The following is a 25019-nucleotide window of genomic DNA, read 5'->3' on the forward strand; positions in this document are numbered from 1 at the left end:
ATGTAATCAAATCATTGGACTCTTTCGGAAGTGTCTCGAGTAGTGCTTCCCTAGGGTTGTTCAGGGCTCGTTTGCAAGAGTTGTACACAAGCCTAGCCGGGTACCCTCTGTCCTGTAATTTGTGTTGCAGGAGACTCGCTTCTTGATTAAAGTCTGCCCTTTCTGTGCAATTTCTGCGTACCCTGAGGAACTGTCCAAATGGGAGATTGTCCCTCAGGGCTCTTGGGTGGTAGCTCTCATAAAGGAGAAGACTATTTCTGTCTGTGTTTTTCCGGTAGAGTGTGGTCTTTAACCCGGCCGGCTAAGACTAATACTCAAGTCTAGAAAGGGGATAGCCATCTCTGAGATAGTACCAGTGAATTTAAGAAAAGGGTTCTGCAGATTGATCCACGTGCAGAAGGCCTCACAGGTAGCCCGGTCTCCTTTCCATAGCACGAGGATATCGTCTATGTACCTGCACCAGAGTGTTAAGTTGTCACAGAAGGGGTTGTTTGTACCCCTAATTACACTTTCTTCGAAGGTAGACATGTAGATGCAGGCTAGACTCGGGGAAAAGGTAGAACCCATAGAGGTCCCCCTGATTTGGTGGTATAATTGGGTTCCGTACTGAAAAAAGTTCTCAGTTAGGGCTATGGTTGCACACGCTAGTATAAATAAGATTGGTGTAGGTGAGCACCACTCTTCCTGTAGGAGAGTCGATTCAACGGCTTCTAGGGTTGCTTGTTGAGGGATGTTTGTGTAAAGTGCTTCGACGTCTAATGGCAGGAGTAAGTCCACATCCTCCCTCCCCTCGATGTTATCTATAAGAAGGAGCACATCCCTAGTGTCTTGTAGCAATGAGGGTATTTTCCTAACAACAGGTTGTAAGAACGCGTCGCAAAATTTGGAAAGCGGCTCCAGGAAAGAGCCGATCCCTGAGACGATAGGCCTTCCAGGGACCAGGCTTTGCCCTTTGTGGATCTTCGGGAGGGTATAGAAGTAAGGTATCACTGGATCGGTGGTCAGTAAGAATGCCGCTTCATTCTTAGTGATCCACTCGTTTGTTTCGCCTTCCATAATTAAGCTAGTGATCCTAGTGGTTAGTCTTTTGGTTGGATCTGTAGTCAAAGGTCTGTAATGGGTGGTATTCGTCAGCTGACGTTTGCATTCTGTGTCATAGTCACCGCTGCTCTGAATCACGGTGGCACCTCCCTTGTCCGCCTGTTTGATGACAATGGATGTGTCGTTGGACAGGGACTGAACCGCCTGCCTCTCAGCTTTGCTCATGTTGTTGAAGCTAGTGGTGATCGGTCTGGTTTCCAAACCCCTGAGGACAGCCCTTTCAAATGCTAATACCTCAGGAGGGACCATGTTATCGGTAGGTGTGAAGGTTGACGGTTTGCGCAGCCCGGTGTCAGTTCCTTCAATTTCAGGTCTATCATGAAAGAACTCCCGCAGGTGTACCTTCCTGAACAGTTGTTTAACTTCACACATCTCGGTGAAGCGGTCAGGTATTGGCGTAGGGACAAATCCCAAACCCTCTTCTAGGACCTTGGTTTCAATGGGAGTAAGTGTCCTTGCAGAGAGATTGACAATCAAACTCTCCTTCCCCTGGTCGTGCTCCTTGTCTCCACTGAGGGTGATGCGGTTTGCTGGTCTTGCCATTGCACACCCTTTTGAGCTCCTCGCTTGCGCCCTCTTCCTCTGCCCCAACCTCTGTCTAAAAAAGGAGGGTTCATTGGATAGAACTGTGGTGGTCCCTGTGGGTAGAAGGGGTATTGCCAAGGTGGCATCTTTTGTGATGGCCCATGAAACATTGGTCCATTGTCGTAGCCCTGATTCCAATTGCCACGTCACTGATTCCGAATATTTCTGGAGGGGAAACTCCCACTAGAATCACTGCCAGAGGAGCCCCTCCGACTACCGGTGTCCGAGTTCTCATCAGAAGAGTAGCCGTTTCTGTTATTGGAATATCCGTCTTTAAGATAGGGATATACCTTCTCTTTACCGAATCTAGCCACGTCTTTCTGGAGTTTAGTCATCTTTTGTTTGAGGAGAAACTCTTGGTTCTCTGTGATCTCTTGATTGATCTCTGCCAGTTTAGTTGTGTAGGGGGTTTTGGTCTCAGGTATCGGCTCTTTACTCGAGCCGCTTTTCAAATTTTGCGACGCGTTCTTACAACCTGTGGCTAGGAAAATACCATCTTTCCTACAAGACACTAGAGATGTGCTCCGTCTTATAGATAACGTCGAGGGGAGGGAAGATGTGGACCACCTCCTGACAGTAGACGTTGAAGCACTTTACACAAACATCCCTCAACAAGCCGTTGAATCGAGTCTCCTACAGGAAGAGTGGTGCTCACCTACACCAATCTCATTTATACTAGCGTGTGCAACCATAGCCCTAACAGAGAACTTTTTTCAGTACAGAACCCAATTATACCACCAAATCAGGGGGACCTCTATAGGTTCTACCTTTGCCCCGAGTCTTGCCTGCATCTACATGTCTACCTTCGAAGAAAGTGTAATTAGGGGTACAAACAACCCCTTCTGTGACAACTTAACACTCTGGCGCAGGTACATAGAGGATATCCTCGTGCTATGGAAAGGAGACCGGGCTACCTGTGAGGCCTTCTGCACGTGAATCAATCTGCAGAACCCTTTTCTTAAATTCACTGGTACTATCTCAGAGACGGCTAGCCCCTTTCTAGAATTGAGTATTAGTCTTAGCCCGGCCGGGTTAAAGACCACACTCTACCGGAAAAACACCGACAGAAATAGTCTTCTCCTTTATGAGAGCTATCACCCAAGAGCCCTGAGGGACAATCTCCCATTTGGACAGTTCCTCAGGGTACGCAGAAATTTCACAGACAGGGCAGACTTTAATCAAGAAGCGCGTCTCCTGCAACACAAATTACAGGACAGAGGGTACCCGGCTAGGCTTGTGTACAACTCTTGCAAACGAGCCCTGAACAACCCTAGGGAAGCACTACTCGAGACACTTCCCAAAGAGTCTGATGATTTGATTACATGTGTCACCTGCTTTACCAAAAACTCAGCCTACATCAAAAACACGATAAACAAACATTGGAATATCATTAACTCTGGTGGTCTGAATATTCCACGGCCTCGTTTTGCTTTCAAACGGACGTCCAACCTCAAGGACGCACTAATTCACACACGGCCCAAGAAACAAAATGCCAACAGCCAGAGTACTTTGTGGGGTCGTCCACCCGTGACTGGTCACTTTCCCTGTGGGGTGTGCGCTGTTTGTCCTCAAACTCGACAATGCAAGGAGATCACCCTTACCGACACTTTTACCTGGCAGTTGCGTAAGCATACTAATTGCAACAGCACTAGGTGCATCTATATGCTTACCTGTCCGTGTAATAAACATTACATTGGGATGACCATGAGACAAGCAAAACTGCGAATCATGGAGCACAAAAGCAACATTAGATGCGTAAAGACACATACCAGGCTGTATGAACACTACACACAGCAGGGACATCAGGCAGACAGCATACGCTGGTTGGCTTTGGAATCCCATCCCACCATTACCCAACAGGCCTTGTTCCGAATCGAACAACGATGGGTTCACAGACTCAGATTAGACACGACTGGTCTTAATGACTCAGTAGGATGGTCGTTCCTCACACGCTAGAACTGACCCTGCTGATAACTGACCCTGTTGATAACAAACCCCGTACTTTCCCACCAGTTGGGTTCTCTACTGTTCCATTTCAGTGTTTACTTTCTCACTGTTTTTGGGTTGCCTGCTCATTACACTTCATCTGAACAATTGCCTTGCACACTTACTCACATCTACGATTTTTAGTGGTGGACAGTTGTTTGTGGGCCTAGGTTTTGTCCCGGACCCCTTTCACTACCGTATCATCACCACCATCAACATTAACCCCTCCAATTGTGTCGGGCTCCTACAACAAATAACATCTCTTTTCAGGAGAAAGTAGCAATTGAAACCCTGAAAAATAATCGGGAGGTTGTTATTAAGAGTGCTGACAAGGGCGGTGGGATTGTTATTCAAGCAACTGAAGCTTATAAAGCAGAAATCAGACGTCAACTAAACAACCCTGAGCATTATTTAAGACTCCCAGGGAACCCAACAAAGCAACTTCAAGAGATCATTACGAAACTTACATCTGAAGCCTGTACAGAAGGCTTTCTGAGTAAAAAAGAATACCATTTTCTCAATACAAAATCCCAGAGACTACCGGTAATTTATACATTACCTAAAATACACAAAGATTTAACAAATCCCCCAGGTCGGCCGATTGTTTCCGCGTGTGGTTCCATTCTGGAACCCCTCGGGGCCTACGTAGATTTCTACATCAAAGAGTTTGTTCCCACCACGACATGCTACGTGAGAGATAGCATGTCGATGATTAATCTGGTGGAACATCTCGAATATGACCCTCTACATGAAACGCTGTGTACATTAGATGTTGAATCACTGTACACGAACATTCCACAAACGGCAGCACTCTTGGTCATTCAGAAAATTCTAGACACTCGACCACGCCCACACAGGGTGCCAACACTGTTCATTCTCCAACTACTGGAACTGTGTTTGACAAAAGAATTTTGGTCTTTGATAACACATATTTCCAACAGATCAAGGGGACATCCATGGGGGCTATTTTTGCCCCCAATCTGGCCATATTGTTCATGGACCAGTTGGAAGTAGGTTCAATACTAACAGCATACAATCCCTTCTTCGGGGGTGTTAAAATATGGAAGCGGTATATAGACGACATTTTTCTAATCTGGAATCAGACCGATGAAACTTTAAATAGTTTCCTACATTGGCTAAATAACAACTGCTGTGGGCTCACATTTACACTAAGCCATGATAAATCCTCTATATCATTTTTGGATCTTACCATCTACTATTCAGAAGGTGAACTTCTTTCTTACCAAACTCTATAGGAAACCCACAGAGCGTAATACGCTAATAGATTACAGTAGTAATCACCCTAGGGCCCTGAGAGATTCCCTACCATACTCACAATTTCTTAGGATCAGACGAAACTGCTCCTGTAAAACCGATTATTTCAGAGAGGCGGCTGTTCTCTCAAATAAACTGAAAGATCGAGGCTATCCAAAAAAAACAGTCAAACAGGCCCTCAAACGAGCATGGTATTGCCCTCGAGAGGTCTTACTGACGCCAAAAGATAAGAACCCAAATGAAAGAATCGCATGCGTCACGACTTTTTCCCCAGTCTCCAATAAAATCAAAAAGTCAATCCTTAAACATTAGCATACAGTTAACGCAGGGCCAGTACACATTGACAAACCTCTTATTGCATGCCGTAAAAGTAAAAATTTAAAAGACCATCTTGTTAGAGCAGCGTTACCAATAACATCAGGGGGAATTACACTTGAGGCAGCCTGGGGCCTACCACCAGTGATAGGCCATGCCAAATGTGGATGCTGCAATTGTGTGAATACACGGTGGAGGGAAAAGAATTCACTCACAATGACACCACGGTTGTAAGACGCTCATTTTCTAACTGTAACACCTCAAATGTTATCTATGCTATACAATGTCCCTGCCTAAAACTGTACATTGGCCGGACCACACAGAAAGCAAAGACGCGCATAAGCCAACACAGGAGCCGCGTAAGATGTAAAACGACGAATGCTCCATTGGTTGATCATTTTGAAGAAGCAGGACACAATGAAAATGATATAAAATGGACAATACTAAAAGTGGTCAAGCTACCGGCCGGAGGCGGAGACATTGCCCAAATACTCAATCGAGAGGAGCTAAAGACAATGATCCAATTCGACACAATAAGCAATGGTCTGAACCGATCAGAAGACTGGACCACCTTATTATAAGACTAAACAGAAATCTTCTGCAATTGACCCTAAAAGACCATGTCTTTGCCTGAACAGAGTAACTTTCAAAACCGGACATTGCTATTCCTGTGCCCTGTGACTAAGTCTAGGTTCTGAACATAAGCTCTGTAATTCGTGATTGTTATGTTAATTTTATGGTCGTCATGAAAAGTTTTTTACATATTTCCGGCTCGGCACAATGAATGTCACCAAATGAACCTACACTTAAGCGCGCATGCAACCAGCAAGCACTTCCCTCACTTTTGGCACCATCACAATTAATATAATCCTAGTCATAACACCACTACCTCGGCGGATGCCAACCGACCCTCTCCAATATGGCCACCTCCGACTCCTAATGCCAATCCCATAATGGCCGCCACCTAGAGGCGCCTCTCTCACCCACTCCAAAATGGCCACCATTGTGGCTGATTGCCACTTCCGTAATGGCCCCTTTCTATCTCCATTAACTCGTTGTCTTAGACAACACGACTGCAACGCCCGGTCGAACTGCCATCATTGCAGCTGACAGACCGGACATCGCTCCGTCGTCCACACTGAACCCCAAATTACCATGCAGCAATCGTAGCTCCAAGGTAAGCCATTCCCGATGCTGCATCGTGCAGAAAGTGTGATCAATCCGAGACAAGTCTCGTTTGATAATCGTGGTCTCGTCCCATTCACTGCTCCTTTCCCCCTCTTTCAACAGCCTCCATTGACAAGCCCACGCTTGATACCGCGTGGAGCGGTTACACAAAGCGGACACAGGACATTGTTCCGTTCTAACACCGAAACCCCATCGAACTGTGGTTAATCCACCATGCCGTTAAGCGTTCACTTATAGTAATACCTCAGCGTGACATTATTCCCTTATGGGAAAAGGGGTTGGCAGCTCTAACTCCTTTCCTACCCTACCCCATAGACGCTGCTTCACCAGTAATTCCAACCTGCATCCAAGCTCTGATCAACCTATTGCAGGTAAAAGTGAATTTCACAAAGCCAATTTAATTTAATTTCACCACAGCAAAGTAATAGAAGAACCCCCGGCACGGTTTAATGTTCAACTACTTTTATGTACTACAGCAGAGCCCAAAACCCGTGCACGCTGTCGGCAACGTGCCGCATTGACACCACCCTCGCTCCCACCAGGAGCGGCGCATTAATTGAGTACCACTGAACCAATAGTAAGTGAACTCTGACTACCTCCCCGCATACTTGGTATGAATGCCGACGGTTGCATGCTCACGGACTGTATCTACGAGTTGTGTACAAAACTCTAAACTAAAAATAGCAACGATGCATGATGAAGATCAAAAGTAGTTGACACTTCTCACTGTTGCACTGGAGTATGGAAGCTTTAGGTACCTGCACACTATACGTGACACACCTATTATAACATGCTAAGCCGATTCCGATAAAATGTGAACTGTACAAAGTAGATGGACTGTTGTGACCTACTGAAAGGATAATTTCTAAATGTAATTTCGGGTTATGCCCCTTCTCTCTTTTTTCCTCCCCTTTTTATCCCCTTTCCTCCACAACAGGCGGGTTTATTGTAAATACAAACAGGCGACTGTTTCTAATGTTGTCCTGAAGATGATCCCATGTAATTAGAGCATAAAGGGATCGAAACGTCGACTATACCTAGTACTTCCGCAACCTAGCCACTGCGCTGAACCTTGTTGTGTTGTAGTACTAACTGGAAAAACTTTAATTTAACACTGATGTAAAAGTGGCCAGTATTGCTCTTCTTTGCCTGTGCAAACTTTTCTATGTGTTGTTTGTCTTCCTAATGTAAGGTACAGGACTGTGCCTTTAACTATCCATATATCCTTTTCTGAATTTGGTTAAAATAAATACCCTGTCCGGCTGGACAGAGGATACATATAGCTTCCTATTATGGCCTATATTTTATTGACCTTTCATATTCTGATAAGCTTAAGACCTCTGTTTTCTAAAACCTACAACAAACGCGTCCCGATCAGACTAGATTGACCCTGAATTTCTACCTATCTCACATTGGTATTCCTCCCACGTCCTTTTGACAACACCCAAGATGGCCACCGCAATAGGCCGCTGGTTGTATGGGCGGAACTTAGTGACTGAGTCCACTCATGGGAAATGCTTAACGCATGCGCATTAGAGATCCGGAATTGCCCCGCCCCCACGCGATCTCGGTGAGGAAGAAGTACTGGAGCTACATAAACTAAACACAGATGCCGGTTCCGCTACCAGTCGCTCTGTCCTGACCAGACGGTGGGGGTAGGTGTTATCGGCTCTGACCGCACGCCGAACGGGTAAGTTTTCAAGGTAGCCGCCACGAATTCCGTACTGTCACCCTGCGGGTTACACTCAGCGCTGGGTGCGCTTTACCGGTTGGGTTAGCTGCTATCTACTTACTGCAGCTGCTGACGCCGGCCTTAGGTTCTGGGCACAGTTTCTGGTGGACGTAGCTTGCGTACCCTTATGCTATTGTTGGCGCGTGGATTTGGCCTCGGCTGGTCCCTGCTCCCCAGCGGTTCTCACGTGGGTGTGTAGGGATGAGTCGGGCTGAGTCGATGTGCTGGCAGTTGTAACGGTGTGCGCGCTGCCTGCAGAGTACATGTGCAACTAAGTTCCATAGGCGCTCACTGCATAGTCTGACTTGCGGCTACCCCTATGGCAACCTCCCCTCCATGAGCTATGACCTATGACAGGGTGTGATCTCTCACCGCCAGAGCCATGAGTATATGTCATTGATTCCCCCCACGCTTTTATCCATCTCCCAGGTACCTGACTCACACGTGCAGGTCCCACAGGAGTAGACTGCGGGCGCCTTAGGATTTCCCTTAGGGTAAGCTCTTACACTCCTTGCCCTTTTCTCATGTTTCTCATTATGCCTTATAGCTTTAGCGTCTGTATCCTTTTAATACAATCATCTGATATCCACAACTGAGATATGCATGTGACTATCCATCAGAAGATTGTTTGTTTTATATTCACAAGTGTGCCTTTGAGCGTAGATTGTATATAACCTGTACCGCAGCAAACACAGTGGTGAATTCTCTTCTGTGTTATGTATTTTCGTTTAGGTCGCATCGAATTGGCAGGACCTGTTGGCCTGCTCTATTACGACCTCAAGGAATAAGGTTGTAAATACACTTTTTTCTTTAGCTTTTCACTGAGTAGTACTGAACACCTAGGTCCTGAAGAATTGCCATTTTGGCAAGAAACATGTTAACCTTACCAGAGGGTGGTAGGTATCTTGCTCTGTACCTTCTCAGCACATATCTCCCCTCCCACTATTTTAATCAAGGGCGTCAGCCACGCCAATAAAGCTCATTGTGGACTGACCCACCTTTTTTAACTCACCACTTTCCCACGACTACACTTTCACTTGCCCTCTTACTCGCATGCACCATATGGCTGGAACAAAAGATCTCGGATAAAGAGCCCCTTTACGGCTGCTCGTCAGACATTGCAGCGCCAGTCTGACGAGGAGCAGAACCCATATGATGAAGCATGACATCTAGCTTTCTAGGTGTGTGAGGGTTTTAGTTCCAAAAAGGGAATTTGCCTCCCTTTTTCCTTTTCTTCTACGCTCTCTACACACACTTGTCCTCTTCACTCACTTTGGGGAACTTTGTACCCTTCTTGTGTTACTAGTCTTCCGGACATGTACACTTGACCCCGTTAAATATCGTCCGCTCTTGGTTCCCCCCTGTTGTTGATATACTCTTTTGGAGTTAGACAGGTTGGGATGAGTGATCATAATCCCCTTAGGATGGACATTAAAATTAAGGCCCTTAAATGTGAGATACCTCTGACTCTTATCTCAAATTCTAATATAGTCGCTAACTGTCAGGGTCGAAGGCTGAGATGGGAGGTAATTACTCCGGCTGATTTCCTTGGTAACTTGTATAATAGGAACCGTGAGGATTTCAGCCTTTGTACTAATACGGGCGCTGAGTCAAGGGAAATTTTAGGTGCCTTTGACCGCATCACAAACCAGATAGCGGTCAACCTGACTCGGCGGGGCAAACCAAGGCCAAAGAAACAAATAAATTTGTTCGACCAAGCGTGCATTATTGCACACACTGCCCTCATGGTGGTCCTGAAGGATCCTGTAAGGGATACTATTAGGATCTCTGAGGCTAGAAGGAATTATAAAAATGTAACTAGAACGAGGAAAACCAAACTCAAGGAGATGGCTTGGGACGAGCTGAGTCAAATCAAATCAAATCATCTTTATTCGGTTTTCCATTATTTTTGAAAGACCATAAAAGTTCATACAAAACATGTTAAAAAGGATAAAACATTCAAAGTTTTTAAGTTTCAAATAATTAAAAGCTTTTCTTTACCAGTATTCTTATGCACGTTGAACAATTCGGTCCATTTTTCACAAATTTGTTTGATGTCTGACACAAAGTTTAAGAAAATGTACTATAGATTTTGCCATAAGTTCATTTTCCAAAAACTGCAAGGCCAGATAAGCTGGACGACATTGACGCATCTTCAGAACCTTCAAAAGTGGTATTATCCACCGTCTACGTGGTGAAACATAAAATTTACAGAAAAAAAGAACATGAATAGTAGATTGTGAGGATGTTGAATCGCAAGGGCAAGGGGATAGATTGGGAGACCAGTCATTTTGAGCAGGAAAAGAAATCATACGATGAAACATGTTGAACCTAAAACGGGTCAACAACGAGCTGAGTCAAGCCAGTACCCTAAAAAGCAGTACCCAATTCTGGAAAGTGATTAATAGTCCAGTTTTTGATGAGGCAGATAATACAATCAAGGACTGCCTCATCTCTCCAGAAAGATGGGTGGAACATTTTTGTGGCCTGTACTCTGTGAGTACTCACTTGTTACCTACTCCTCATGGGGATTTTATTCAGGCACCAAAAATGACTTTCCGGGAGGAGGAAGTTATGGGAGCAATTGTGTCCACAGCCAAGGGGAAAGCACCGGGCCCGGATGGGGTCCCAGCGGACTTGTACAGGGCTGATCCAAGTGTGTGGGCAAAGATTTTAACTTGTGTTTTTAATGCTGCCACCAAGTTGGCTTTCCAATGTCTTGGGGTAAAGCAGTTATAGTCCCAATATATAAAAAGGGCTCAAGAGAAGATCTGGCCTGTTATAGGCCCATCTCAATCTTGGACTCTGCTGCCATGATAATGTGAAAAGTTATACTAGCACGTCTCACAGATTGGCTGGACAAAAACTCTATCATTTCGGACTTACAGTGGTTTCAGACAGGGGAAAAGTACAGTAGGCCAATGCCTTAACTTACATTTGGTCATAGGAAAGTAAACGGTCGCAAAGCAGGGGGACATCCATTTAGCCTTCATGGATTTATCCACTGCTTTCGACCTCGTAAATAGGCAAAAGCTATGGGCCTTTCTCTCTGACATTGGGCTGGAACCTGCTCTAGTATCCTCCATGAAACAATACCGCAGCGATCCATTATAATAAAAATGGGAGTTTAACTGAAGCATGGCCAGTTAAGCGTGGAGTAAGGCAAGGAGGTATCCTTGCCCCTTTACTGTTCACGCTTTACATAAATAACTTGGGAGACACATTAATATCATCTTGCAAAGATATCCCAAGAGCAGGTTTTAAAAAGACCCCAGCACTACTATATGCAGACGATGCAGTTTTGGTGGCTAGAACAGCAAGAGGGCTGCAATTGCTTTTAGATCGTTTTATTAGTTTTATGGACTCTCTCGATTTAATAGCCAATTTCAAGAAGTCACATTCTATTATGATAGGTGGGAAGCGGACAAAAAAGGCAAGATTTTTCTGTAAAGGCCTAGAACTTATTACAGTTCCAACCTTCCCATATTTAGGGATACTATTTGATGAGAAAAGGACATGGGCTATGCAGCTTACCTTTAAAAAGAACAGCTTATCTAGGTCTACTGGGGCTGTTTTGGGTTTTGCAAAACGGATAGGTTCAAAGCCACTCACAGCTCTTATAAAAATATATAGTGCAAAGTGTGTCCCCATGGCGCTATATGGGAGTGAGGTATGGGGCTACATAGATGCTAGTGGAATACAAGTAGCAGAAAACATCTTTTTATGAAAATTGCTGTCACTCCCAGCATCTTCTGCTACTTTTAAAATACATGAGGACGTGGGTGTTGGTTACATTCTAGATCAGATTGCTGTGGCCCCACTACTAGGTTGGCTAAGAATTTGGGTGCAGCAATCACCTAACCTAAACCAATTGATAATCCAAGACTGTATGTCCCTAGACAGAGCCCTTGGCATTCCATCGCTCAGATATATTAAAACACAAATGGATATATTGGGCAGGCCGACCTGTTTACAAATCCGAGGGCGCTAAGCAAGGTGGCTATTAAAGCCATAAAATCCCAGTTTTTAAACAGGGCAATGGTAATGAGGGAAGAAGGGGAGTTGCTCAAACCTTCAGTCAGGAGCTTTGTAATGTTGAGTATAGGGAGAGAAATCCAGCCATACTTGACCTATATAAACAAGCCATTCCATCGCTCAGATATATTAAAACACAAATGGATATATTGGGCAGGCCGACCTGTTTACAAATCCGAGGGCGCTAAGCAAGGTGGCTATTAAAGCCATAAAATCCCAGTTTTTAAACAGGGCAATGGTAATGAGGGAAGAAGGGGAGTTGCTCAAACCTTCAGTCAGGAGCTTTGTAACGTTGAGTATAGGGAGAGAAATCCAGCCATACTTGACCTATATAAACAAGCCATTTCATTTGTTTGTATTGACAAGATTCAAGAATAACATGTTCCCATGGCTATTATCTTTTCCAAAAGGTTTTTCCAAAGGAGGGGGTTCTTGGGCCCTTCCCCTGCGATAATTTCTCAGAGCAGAATACCCTACATATGTTTTTTTCTGCGCCTTTTACGTTTTATTACGCAAGAAATTTATATTGCCATTGCTTAAGGGTTATAACTTTGAACAGGTTAGGCCGGCCTTGGCATATTTGCAATGCCTGGGGTCCCCGTTGGTGTGCTTTGGGGTAGCTAGCTACATCATGGGGGCCATTAGACGAAGAAACAAGGTGTAATAACTGTGACACCAATTCCCCACCTTTGTATCTATAGTGACTTTATGAAAGAGGAAATGTTATTGCTGTGAAAATTTAATAGCTGATTTAGGGAATTTTATAAGGAATACTCAACGAGTGACAAATCTTTAAAATTATTTTTTCATTGTGGGGTTAGGCATTTCACACGATTTTTGCATTAACTATAAAATATGCATATTTGTAATCTGGTAATTACATTCAATGGTGGGATGTAATGTATTTTTCATCCTATGAAATTTTTGTTTGGCACTGCGCTTTGATGGTTTTAAAATTTTAACCGAATAAAGCATATATTGACTTTGAAATCAAAAGCCCTCCTACTGAATGTTGGGCATTTATTGAGATGCAAAATTCCAATCCTTCTGCATCAGCAATTAGAGTGACCACAGAACAAAAGCAGGAATAAACATCCTTAAAATGAACGCTATCCCACCACCCCTTCAAGAGGCTCGATCCAATTTCAGCATTTTGTACACTATTGGGATCACCAGAGTAATCACTGGCTTGGAATAGGCATTCATTCAACTTTCAGTGAGGAAAACCAGATCACACATAACTAGTGAATGCTGCTGAAAGGAGAGAGCATTAATTAACCATGATTTGATCAAGCCCCCCCAACTTAACTTTGATAGGGCCACTAATCTTTCCCTCTGTAGGAGGAGGGCCAGGCATTGCTAGGAACCCACAGCAGGAGTCCATAGTTAAATCATCCATGGATATAACATGAGAACATTTCCCTGGAGCATTTAAAGCCAATAAGTCAGCATTGGAATAATAGGTTCTCACCTTAGTTTCAGTAGGCAAATGAACAGCGTGGCTGGCGCTGGCCACCTCCCGGACGCTGATGAGCGCAAATGGGCCTGCCTTTAGCACCCGCTTTGCACGTCCGCTGCGCGTCTGCACTCCAGCCCACATTAAATAGGATGGCCTTCTGAGCCATCACTGCAGAAGTGGATTCTGTAACCAATAAATTAGAGCTAGAAAGCCATAAGTAAAGGCTTCATGCCACCGCCATTACAGGCGAATAGAAAATGGAGCAGTTGGAATCACTGTAAAATGTGCCCCACACATAAGCCCCCCCTCTCTAAAATAAAATGATAATTAAAAAAATACGATAAAGTATAAGCACAGAATGGAAGATAAACTATTTTAAAAACAGTTTTCACAGACCAGTGTCAAACAACGGCATAGAGTGGCTTACAGTGTTGTACAGTGGAGGCTCGTAGAGTGGAGTGGCATACAGTGCAGTGTCATACCATGGAGTGTCGTAGATTGTTGTGTCATAGACCATCATTGTGGACAGTGTTGTAATATTGACTGTCGTGGTGTACAGTGGAGAGGTGTTGAGTAAAGCGGAATGCTAAAGGGTGGCATGTCATAGAGTACATTGGAGTGACATGTCAAAGCATAGAGTGAAATGGCATGTCATGGAGTGGCATGTTGTTGATCGTCTTAGAGTGGCGGGGCGTAAAGTAGAGTGCTATAGAGTGGAGTGGCATGTCAGAGTGGAGTTGCATGTCATACAGTGGAGGGGTGTGTCATAAAGTGGAATGGCGTGTCACAGAGTGCACTGGTATAGTGTCATACAGTGCAGTGGTATGGCATGAGATAAGGTGAAGTGGCTTGCCATCAAATGGAGTACAGTGGAGTGGCATACAGTTGAGTGCCATAGAGTGGAGTGTCACCCAGTATTCTGTCGTCAAGTGTCATAGCGTACTGTGTTTTGTCGTACAGTGTAGGGGTAAGTCATAAAGTAGAATGGCGTGTAACGCAGCAACAAACTCACCGCCAGTGACCAGGGGACCGTGAGGGCAACGGCCGCGCTATCAGCGCACCTCTCCTGCCGGCAACTACACTTCCCAGCTGCCCCGGGGACCGGACCACTCGTGACGCTCCCGCCACGCCTGGAGGCGCTTGAAGAATGCGGAGCGCCAAGCGCGCTTTGGGGGCAGTAACGCAGCAACGAACTCACCGCCAGTGACCAGGGGGCCATGAGGGCAACGGCCGCGCTATCAGCGCACCTCTCCCACCGGCAACTACACTTCCCACCTGCCCCGGGGACCGGCGCACTCGTGACGCTCCCACCGCGCCTGGAGGCGCTTGAAGAACGCGGAGCGCCGAGAACGCTTTGGGGGCAGTAACGCACCAACGAACTCACCGCCAGTGACCAGGGGGCTGTGAGGGCAACGGCTGTGCTATCAGTGCACCTCTCCCGCCGGCAACTACACTTCCCAGCTGCCCCGGGGACGGGCGCACTCGTGACGCTCCCGCCGCACCTGGAGGTGCTTGAAGAACGCGGAGCGCGCTTTGGGGGCAGTAACGCAGCAACGAACTCACCACCAGTGACCAGGGGGCTGTGAGGGCAAAGGCTGAGCTATCAGCGCACCTCTCGCGCCGGCAACTACACTTCCCAGCTGCCCCGGGGACCGGCGCACTCGTGACGCTCCCGCCGCGCCTGGAGGCGCTTGAAGAACGCGGAACGCCTCCCACCTCGCAGGATGCGCGCTGGCGGGCGCCGGGCTAAGGGCGGGCTGTCTGTGGCCGTCAGGGGCCGAAGGAGGCCGGGCAGGGCCACCCCATTTGCAGTGTGCTTTAAGGCTTTCGGACTCCAGGAAGCGAGGTATGTGTTAATCGTACATAGTTTCGCTGGAAAAATACCATTGTAACAATACCGCGCCACTGTCTGTCTATAAGTAATAAATCAACACTACCCGCCAAAATTAGAAAACGGAAGGGGGTAGTTGGAACATTAGACGATTTCTTTACAAGGGCGGAATCGGTGATCATACACGAGATACAGGCTACTGAGAGACGATTGTCATTAGATCTTGTCCCGCCACAACCTCGTTTGTCATCTGGGGGCACCTTGGACCTAACTTCATCGGGCTGTTTAAGAGCTTCCTTTGTACCTTTAAGCCATGACATCGTAGTTACAAATACCCAGTCTCCACTCGCCTCTAATAATCAGGACCTAAGTGCCCCTGCTAACAACACCCGTGGGACTCTGAGCAAGATTGCCAGGGGGAAGACACTGATTGCAACAGCTCTTGGGGGAAGAAAAAAGCGGTAAAATTGAACCAACCAAAGCTCAGGCAAAAAACTACAGATTCCAACATAGGCATCCGGCGTAATAGTGACGATGCTGGAGGTGATGGAATAATTGAAGCCCGGATGTGTAATTCTATCTCCACTCAGACTGAAGATTCCTGGGTTAACAGCCCTAATACCTCCAACATGGGAATCGAAATCTTAGACACTTTGATGGAAGGTTTTGAGTCCAGACTGGACGATGTGATGGACATCTTTGTCAAGAAACTTGATGTCCTTTGGGAGAATATGTTTAAGAAACACACCGCGATAGCTAACACAAATGGGAGTGGGGCCGGGGAAAATTCTCCACGACAAGTACCCAAGGTTCAAACAAACGTACAAATTATATGTAATGGTGATTCGCACTCCCAAAGCGCAGCAGACCCCATAGTGCTCCCCTATGCTGCCCCTTGTCACCGTTGTGGGACAGTGGGAGCACCTCCGGTGATAAACGATGGCTGTGTTAACGGAAGCAGCGGGCTGACAATAAGAAAGGATGGTATGGGAACTCCCAAATGGGTCAATAATCAGGGTAGACAGCCCAAGCAGAGTCTAAGGCCAGTTAATGTCACCAACACTGTGAATGGTGATTTTAGTAAGCCTGGTTCCCACCCCAACCCCAATTCTAACTTTAACTTGGATGTTTTGCATCTCCCCCCAGCCTCTGCCCCATATTTGCTTATCCTAACCGGCGTCTCTGCGCTTAGGGAGGGACAGAAAGAGTCCTGGTGTGATTTGCAAAACAAGACGGTAGACTGGCTTCACAAACATAGGAAGTTTGATCCGCACAGGATGGATGAGATAATGATGGCCAGGCAAGTAGGGTGGGTAGGACCTTCAAATAAATACATAGAAGGGGACTGTATTGTTCTAAATTTCAGAAGACCCCAGTTGGTCCATCGCCTTCTATCCATCACAGAAGAATCATTTAACCCCCTGACCAATATTAGCACTCTCCCTTTGGGCCACTTCTATAAGCCACCTTCAATTCCAAACAGAAGCATTGAAACATCCATGCCCCTATTTAATGGATATCATGCTTTGTCCACTCTGGACACACAAGACTGACTATTAAATATGGTATCCAACGTAGAAGCGAATGATAGGCCACCCGTAAATATCCCAATCAGAGCCAATCGCCTCCTAGAGAGGTCACACCCACTAACAAGTGGCAATGATATTAGAATGAGTGTCTTGAGTTGGAACATGGCAGGTCTACGCACAAAACTTGATCATGTAGACTGGGTAAATATGATCAGGACATATGACATCGTCATGTTCCAGGAAACGTGGGCAGCAAAACAAACAAGATGATGGACGGAATGTTGCACAATGACAAAACATTCACCCCCAGTCACAGATCTGGGTTTAATCCATCGTTATTTTGCTCACCAAGCCACCCCAGTTCAGACATGGCCATATGCAAATCAGTCTTGACCCTGTGCCTCATGGGAACAGTCCAGCCTCATCTGCCAAGCCATGTCTTCCTTGGACCGGAATCAAGCATCCTAAGACCGGTTTCTGGCTATCAGCCGTCTTCAGCCAGGATAGCTTGACTCCAGTGGTCTAGTGAGCAAGGGACCCACGTCTGGGCATACCCTTCCCACATAGGGTGAACAGCAAAACAAACAAGATGATGGACGGAATGTTGCACAATGACAAAACATTCACCCCCAGTCACAGATCTGGGTTTAATCCATCGTTATTTTGCTCACCAAGCCACCCCAGTTTAGACATGGCCATATGCAAATCAGTCTTGACCCTGTGCCTCATGGGAACAGTCCAGCCCGAACTGCCAAGCCATGTCTTCCTTGGACCGGAATCAAGCATCCTAGGACCGGTTTCTGGCTATCAGCCGTCTTCAGCCAGGATAGCTTGACTCCAGTGGCCACAGAAGAATTCTACATTGAGGGGTTTCATTGCTTTAGTGTGTTATCCCAAGTACCTAGGATGAGGAGACCCTCGGGAGGACTGTTCATGGTAATTAATGTGGCTGCTGGCGGAAGTTTTAAGGCAATTCCATCTGATAGTTTAGACTATCAAGTAGTATTGTTTAAAAGAGGGATTCATTTCCACTTGATTCAGTCAGTTCCAAATAAGAGTTTTATAAAGCTCTTTGATTTTATATCGGATTTAGACAAATACTCCAATAATGGGGACTTATTAGGCATTATATTGGGGGGGGGATTTTAATGCCATATTATCTGACACATATTTTGAAAAAGGACCAGCTTATCATAGTCAATCGATAAGCAGGAGTAGAGAATTGAACCGGTTCATAAGATCACATAATTTGTCCAATGTCATGGGTCTGGTTATGGGGTCAACTACGAACAACCATCCAACCTATAGGGGAATGGGTTGCAGCTCTATTATATATTTTATTTTTGTATGCCCCCTGATAGAAAAGCAACTGGCATCTGCTGAGGTGGTACCTTCTGATTTCGGAGATCATAACCCCATTAAGATAGAGATATGCACTGCCAAAAGGCCGACTTTCCAGATTGAACGTGGGGCCTCAAACCTAATAGTGTCAACCGACAATTTAAGATTGTGTGGGAGGGGGGTTGACAACTCAGAAATTTTCAGGAAATTGGCATAGGACAATATGTCCCTTATTGAGTCTTGCCTTTCATTAAATCAACCACCGGGACAGATAGTGGGGGATTTTGGGAAGATCTGTCAGACAATCAAAATTCTACTTTCCAAACCCCGCCCTGAAGCAGCACCCAATCCTAGATGGTTTAATCAGGATTGCTCACTAGCTAACAGGAATCTACTACGCAGGGCCCTTTCAGCCACTCCGAGGTGTACAACAGAAGTTAAACTGGCCAGAAAAAATGATACAAAGGTAATTAACGATAGGAAGAAGGACCTCCTGATTGACCGATGGGAAAAACTGTCTGAGGCCGCTAGCCTGAATAAGGGCAACATTTCTTGGGCTGCAGTTAGGGACGTCCGTACTATGGGCCAGCCTTCATCATCTATTAGCTGTAATATAGTCAGTGAGGTATGGGTGGAACATTTTTCAGGTATCTATACCCCACCACCCCCATGCGAGTCAACTTTTACCCTAGGCAGCCCGGCCCCCATAGATATAAGTATTTCAGAAGTCATAGAAGCTATTAACCAGAGTCTAGCTAATAAGGCGCCGGGTCCAGACGAGCTCCCCATTGATTTAATTAAGTGGAACCCGGCTTTTTGGGTCTCTTTACTTTTGAACGTTTTTAAAATTTTAACTTTGACTAAAATACCCGAGACTTGGGAAAGAAGCATCATAGTCCCGATTTTTAAGAAGGGAGATAGATCCCTCCCGTGTAATTATAGACCTATCTCCCTTATAGATAAAACCCTTAAAATTTTAGGAAGAGTTTTATATAATAAAATTCTGGGATGGACAGAAGAAAATGCTATTTTGGACCCATGCCAGCTGGGGTTCAGGGGAAAGGTGGGAACTTCTGAACAATGTATCAAATTACATTTAATTGTGGGAAAATACACTATTGCCAGGAGGACCCCCATCTATATGGCCTTTATGGATTTGTCCACAGCTTTTGATCTAGTTAATAGGTCAAAGCTGTGGGCTATCCTTTTGGCAGGTGGGTTGGATGAAATATTGGTTAACTTCCTTGCACACTTACACAGAGACCTCCAAGCTAAAGTAAGGATAGGGATGGGAGGAGAGGTTTCAGGGACCATTGACATTGGCAGGAGTGTCAGACAAGGATGCGTGTTGGCATCCCTGCTTTTTATTTTATATATCAATGGGCTGAACACTACTCTGAAAATGGCTACAAAAGATGTTCCATATGCTAACAAAGAGCCCATCCAGGTACTCCTTTACGCAGACGACGCGGTTCTCATAGGTCGTACCCCAAACTCTTTGTGTCTTCTTGTCCAAAATTTCAATAATTACATGAAAGAGCTAGACCTTCGGGTAAATTAAAAAAAATCTTTTCTTATGAGCAGTGGCCCAGGGAAGCGCGAATTAGGAACGATCACGATAGATGGTCATAAATGTACCTCTGTGAAATCATTTGTTTATTTAGGGTTGGCCTTTGCTGCGAACGGCTCCTGGAGTGAGCACTTAGCTCACGCCAGGTGCAAGTTGTCAAAGGCCACCAACTCAATTTTAAGCTTACCCCGCCCTAAGACCACGGGTGCTCTTTTAGCAGTACAGAAAATATATAAACTACAATGTGCCCCGGTGGCAACATACGGCGCAGAGATTTGTGGAACTGTTAATTGCTCAGTAATTCAGCAAGAGGAGAATAGGTTTTGTAGGAAATAACTGAGCACCCCAATCTCAACCCCCAATATATATGTCACAAGGAGCTTAATATTTATTTTATAACCGATTTTATTCGAGCAAAGACAGCACTTATGTGGGTATCAGTATGGAAGAACGAAGCGGCCCTTCTGACACAACAGATTATAAAGGATTGTTTACAGTGTGATAAAGGCCTTGAAATCCCATGGCTAAGCGGTATTTTTGTCAGTTTGCGCAGTATAAACAAAGAAAATCTTTTCCTGGACCCCACTTTAGTTGAATCAGTCCCTAAAAAAGATCTTCGGAACGCTCTGTATGCACTATATAACAACGAGCGGGTAGTGGTGGAGTCCAGGAAAACCTTTGTGCGAAACTACATGGCCATAAAACAGTACTGTTATCCGCTTCGCATGTACTTGACCTTACCAATGAGCCATTGGTAAAGGAGTATCCTGTTACGATTAAGAGCAGGTACAATTCGATTTGCACTCTGTTTCCCACTGGGCTACAGCAAAGATTTTAATCGAACATTGTGCCCTTGTGATGAAAATAGCGAGCAAACCACTATGCACTTTATATTTTTCTGTAAATACTATCTTAAATATTCTAAACAGCTGCTTTACCCATATTTTATTAAGCAAAGACCAATCACCTTGGATGTAGCATATCGCCGCATGCTAGACTTAGACAATGTTGAACTGATTTTCCGCACTGGCACTTTTCTTAAAACTGCAATAAGGGCGCGCAGGTCTATGATGGTTTGTTGATATTTACGCAATCTGTTAACTGTTTTAATGAATTAGTTGCATATGTCGATATGATGATTGTTCCTGCACTAGCCACTTAGGATACATGTATACGGAATTTTGCATTTTAATCATTATGATGTATTTACATATTTTGTACTAGCTATTTTGGACACATGTACTTGGAATTTTATCTTTTTAACTATCGTGTTGTTTTTATTCTGTGCTTTTATGGCTACTACTGTATCCGAATAAAGTTGAACTGAACTGAAGAGAATGGCGTGTCATACTGGTGAATGTTGTGGCACAGACTGCTATGGCATAGAATGCCATTGTGTAGAGTGAAGTTGTGTAGAGTGGAGTGGAATAGAGTAGAATGGTGTATAGTTGAATGGCGTTTTGTAGAATGGAGTTGGGTGAAGTATTGTGGAGTGGAGACACATCATGTGTCGTAGACTGAAGTGGCTTGTCATATTGTTTTGTGGCATGTCATACGCTGTCCTTGAGTGGAGTAGAGCGTTGTATAGTGGAGGGGTACAGAGTGGAGTACGTGTTGTACAATGTGTTAAAGCGCAGTGATAAGGGTTGCATACAAAGGTGTAGAATGGAGTAGTGTGATACAGTGCAGAATAGTGCAGTTGTGTGTCATAGGGTAGAGCTAAGTAAAGTGGCATGGAGTGGCCTAAAGGAAGTTGTGTAGAGTGCTGTAGAGTTGAGTGGAGTGTTGTAAAGTGGCATAGACTGCATTACAGTGTCAAAGAGTGGAGTAGAGTGTTGTAAAGTGGCATAGAGTGGATTGGTGTAGAATACAGTGGCATGCCATTGAGTGAATTGGCGTGTAGTCCAGTAAAGCGGCATGTCATAGAATGGAGTAGCTTGGAGTGTTGTACTGTACAATGTTGTATAGTGGAGTGGCGTGTCATACAGTGGAGTGGCCTGTCATAGAGTGGAGTCTGATGTCACAGAGCGGAGTGGCATGTTGTAGAGTGGAGTAGATTGGTGTACAGTTGAGGGGCATACAGTGGATTAGAGTGATGTTTATTGGCATAGAGTATAGTTGCATGTCTTACAGTGTCTCAGAGTGGAGGGGTGAACATTGCAGTGGCGTAGTGTGAAGTAGGATGTCGTAGACCGCAGTGGTGTGTTATAAAATGGAGTGGTAAGTCATACAGTGGAGTTGCTTGGAGTGTCATATAGTGAAGTGAACTGTCATATAGTGAAGTGGACTGTCATAGACTGGAGTGGTGTGTTTTACAGCAAAGTGGGATAGAATGGAGTGGCTTGTAATAGAATGGCATGTGGTATAGTGTCTTAGAGTGGAGGGCCCTAGAGTGCAGAGGGTATAGTGAACTAGGATGTGGAGTGGCATGGCAAAGAGTGGAGTGCTGTGTTATAGTGTGGAGTAGAGTGGCGTGTCACTGTATGGAGTGGCATGGAGTGTCATGTCATTGAGTGGTGTGTTGTAGACTGGAGTGGCCTTTCGTGGAATTGCATGTTGTGGAGTGTCGTAGACTGGAGTGGTGTGTCAGAGTGGAGTGGGTTGTCGCAGAGTGGTGTGACACGTCATACAATGGAGTGGCGTGTTGTGCAGTGGAGTGGCATCTTGTATGGTAGAGTATTGGTTCAACAGACGTAGGATGAAAATGGCTGAATGGATTTAGATTAAATATGTCAGAAATATAGATGAAAGGATGTGAAGGGTCCTTTTTGGAGGTAGATCTAAATTGTTTCAGTAGTTGTAAATGTATAGGGTCTTATTCACAAAGGTAAACCTACACTTTTGTGTAAGTTTAGGATTATTTATTATTCACATAAGTATTTTATGAGTAGTTTCTTAATGACTGCAGAGCCACTGCACATAAAGAGATAGGACAGTCCTATCTTTTTATGTGTGGAGACTCAGCAGTCATAAAGATACTACTAATAACTTTATCAACAGCAAACAATTGTGAACTTGCAGAAAAGTGTATGTTTAATATTGTGAATAAGGCCCATACGGCACAAAAACTGAGTGATCTATTGAGCACGGTATACTGCAGTTATTTTGTAGTATACCACGGTACATGCTGATGAAAAAAATGCTATATGATTGACTAATGACTGCCATTACAAAAGTAAAAGGCAGCCATATTGCTTAGATCAATGGCTTTTAAGTGTAAATATACTATCCTACTGCTTTATTACTGTAAAGGGAAGGAATTAGTCAATTTAATAAAAGTGCGTAAAGGTAAGTAAAAAGGTTCTCGAGTATTGTGTTACTACCAAATTGTTTAGACCGCATTTAAACTGCATTCTGGATTTTAATGTTAAATATAGTATATTTAAGGTTTTTTACATGTTTTATGTATTTTCTTAAGTACACTGTACTGCATTATACTTCCCCTTATAAGCCAGAATAGAGACAAAGTGTGCTCCATACAATATTTCACCCTTCCAAAATTGAAAGTGTGAAATACAGTTTATAACACACTTTGGCCCTAAATATGAGTAAAGGTAGTATTTATCACACATAATACATAACCATATTTATTGGAGTGTTTGCTATCACTACAACTTCCATCAGGCCAGTCCTACACACACCTTCTGACTTAGTCCAACCAGATCACCTGGAGATATGCTTACCTGACAGTGAGTAGAAATGTACTGGCAAGATGGATGACACTGGGGGCCTGGTATTTGGAGCAGAAGGCCTCGATGGGAGTTGTGGTCAAGTTAAGCACCAGGAACCAGTGTCAGCCATCGTGCTAGTACACTTCCCCTCACTGTCAGGTCCATAGGCCCAGATGAGCTGGTTAGGCTGGGTTTGGAAGGTGTGTGTAAGACAAGCCATGATTGGAGATTTAGTCATTGCATACACTCCTCCTTCCACACACAGCTAACAGAGCACGTTGTTGCTCTGATGCTGTAGCAAGAAGGAAGTGCTCCGATTAGGAATCAAGCCGATTGTGTGTCTTACCGGTATTTTCCATTGCGAAGGCAGAGAATACTCACAGCTGGGTGGCAGGCAACTAGCTCAGCTCGTACCCTTGCTCTGGGCCCTGTGACGGCTGCTTCTGGGTAAGGAGTATTTGTGCTTGAGAGTGTGTCCATACACTAGAGAGCTAACCTACACTGCCATCTTGGTGGAGTAAAATATAACTTTATTGAGTGTGTCCGGCAGTGTGAAGGACAATTGCAATCCAGTGGGAGGGAGAACAAAGGTAATTCTGCACTGTGTGTTAACTGATGTATAGATCGGAGTGTATTTGCTGCTGGGGGTTGTCACCTTTTTATCATCACCAAGCCGCATGAGGGAGAACTTAATAATACTGCAAGTATGCATATCGTAAATGAAAAGTTCCTTCAAGCGCGTCCATATGCTAGAGGGCTAACCTATACTGCCATCTTGGTGGTGTTAAATATAACTTTATGTATCCGGCAGGGTGAAGGACATTTAGCAGCAATTGTAATCATGTGGGAGGGTAATTCTGCACTGTGTGTATACTAATATAAAAAAAAGAGTGTATTTGATGATAGGGGTTGTCACCTTTTCATCACTACCAAGCTGCATTTGCATGGCCATTCGAGGGGGAGCGCCAAGACACTGCAAGTGTTCATATCGAAAGTGAAAATTTCTTCAAATATAGTATATTGTCGCTAAAAAGGCATTGTGGGTTAGTCAGTGCCAGGCTCATTTCAGGTGGGAATTGAGCGCTGTTCAGAGGAACTTATAAGTTTATTAAGATAAGGGTCATTTGTTTGACATAGACCTCTGTCAAGGTTAACCTGTGCAGGACATGACGCATTGTGGACCCTTTCTAGTGACACTGGAAAGAAATGGTGGGTGATGCCTCGGAAATAGGCGTGTTCGTATTGGACACTGGATGATCATGTACATGATGCAGGCAATGTGCTAGGTTACCCTGGTGTTGGTGGTAGGCGGTACACTTGGAGGTGGTCAAGGCAATAAATTGCACAGTGGGTATTGCTTTAACAGTTGAGTTCTGCCCAAGGGATGTCGTCATTGAGACC

The 25019-nt window shown here is 44.8% G+C and overlaps 1 protein-coding gene across 1 annotated transcript in view; it reads left to right on the plus strand.

The window, feature by feature from the left end:
* Window positions 1-25019, plus strand: part of LOC144755450 (AMP deaminase 1-like) — a 2827830-nt gene that overhangs the window by 1745078 nt on the left and 1057733 nt on the right. The window lies entirely within an intron of this gene.

This window comes from Lissotriton helveticus, chromosome 5_1, assembly GCF_964261635.1.
Source record: "Lissotriton helveticus chromosome 5_1, aLisHel1.1, whole genome shotgun sequence".
Lineage (NCBI taxonomy): Eukaryota > Metazoa > Chordata > Amphibia > Caudata > Salamandridae > Lissotriton > Lissotriton helveticus.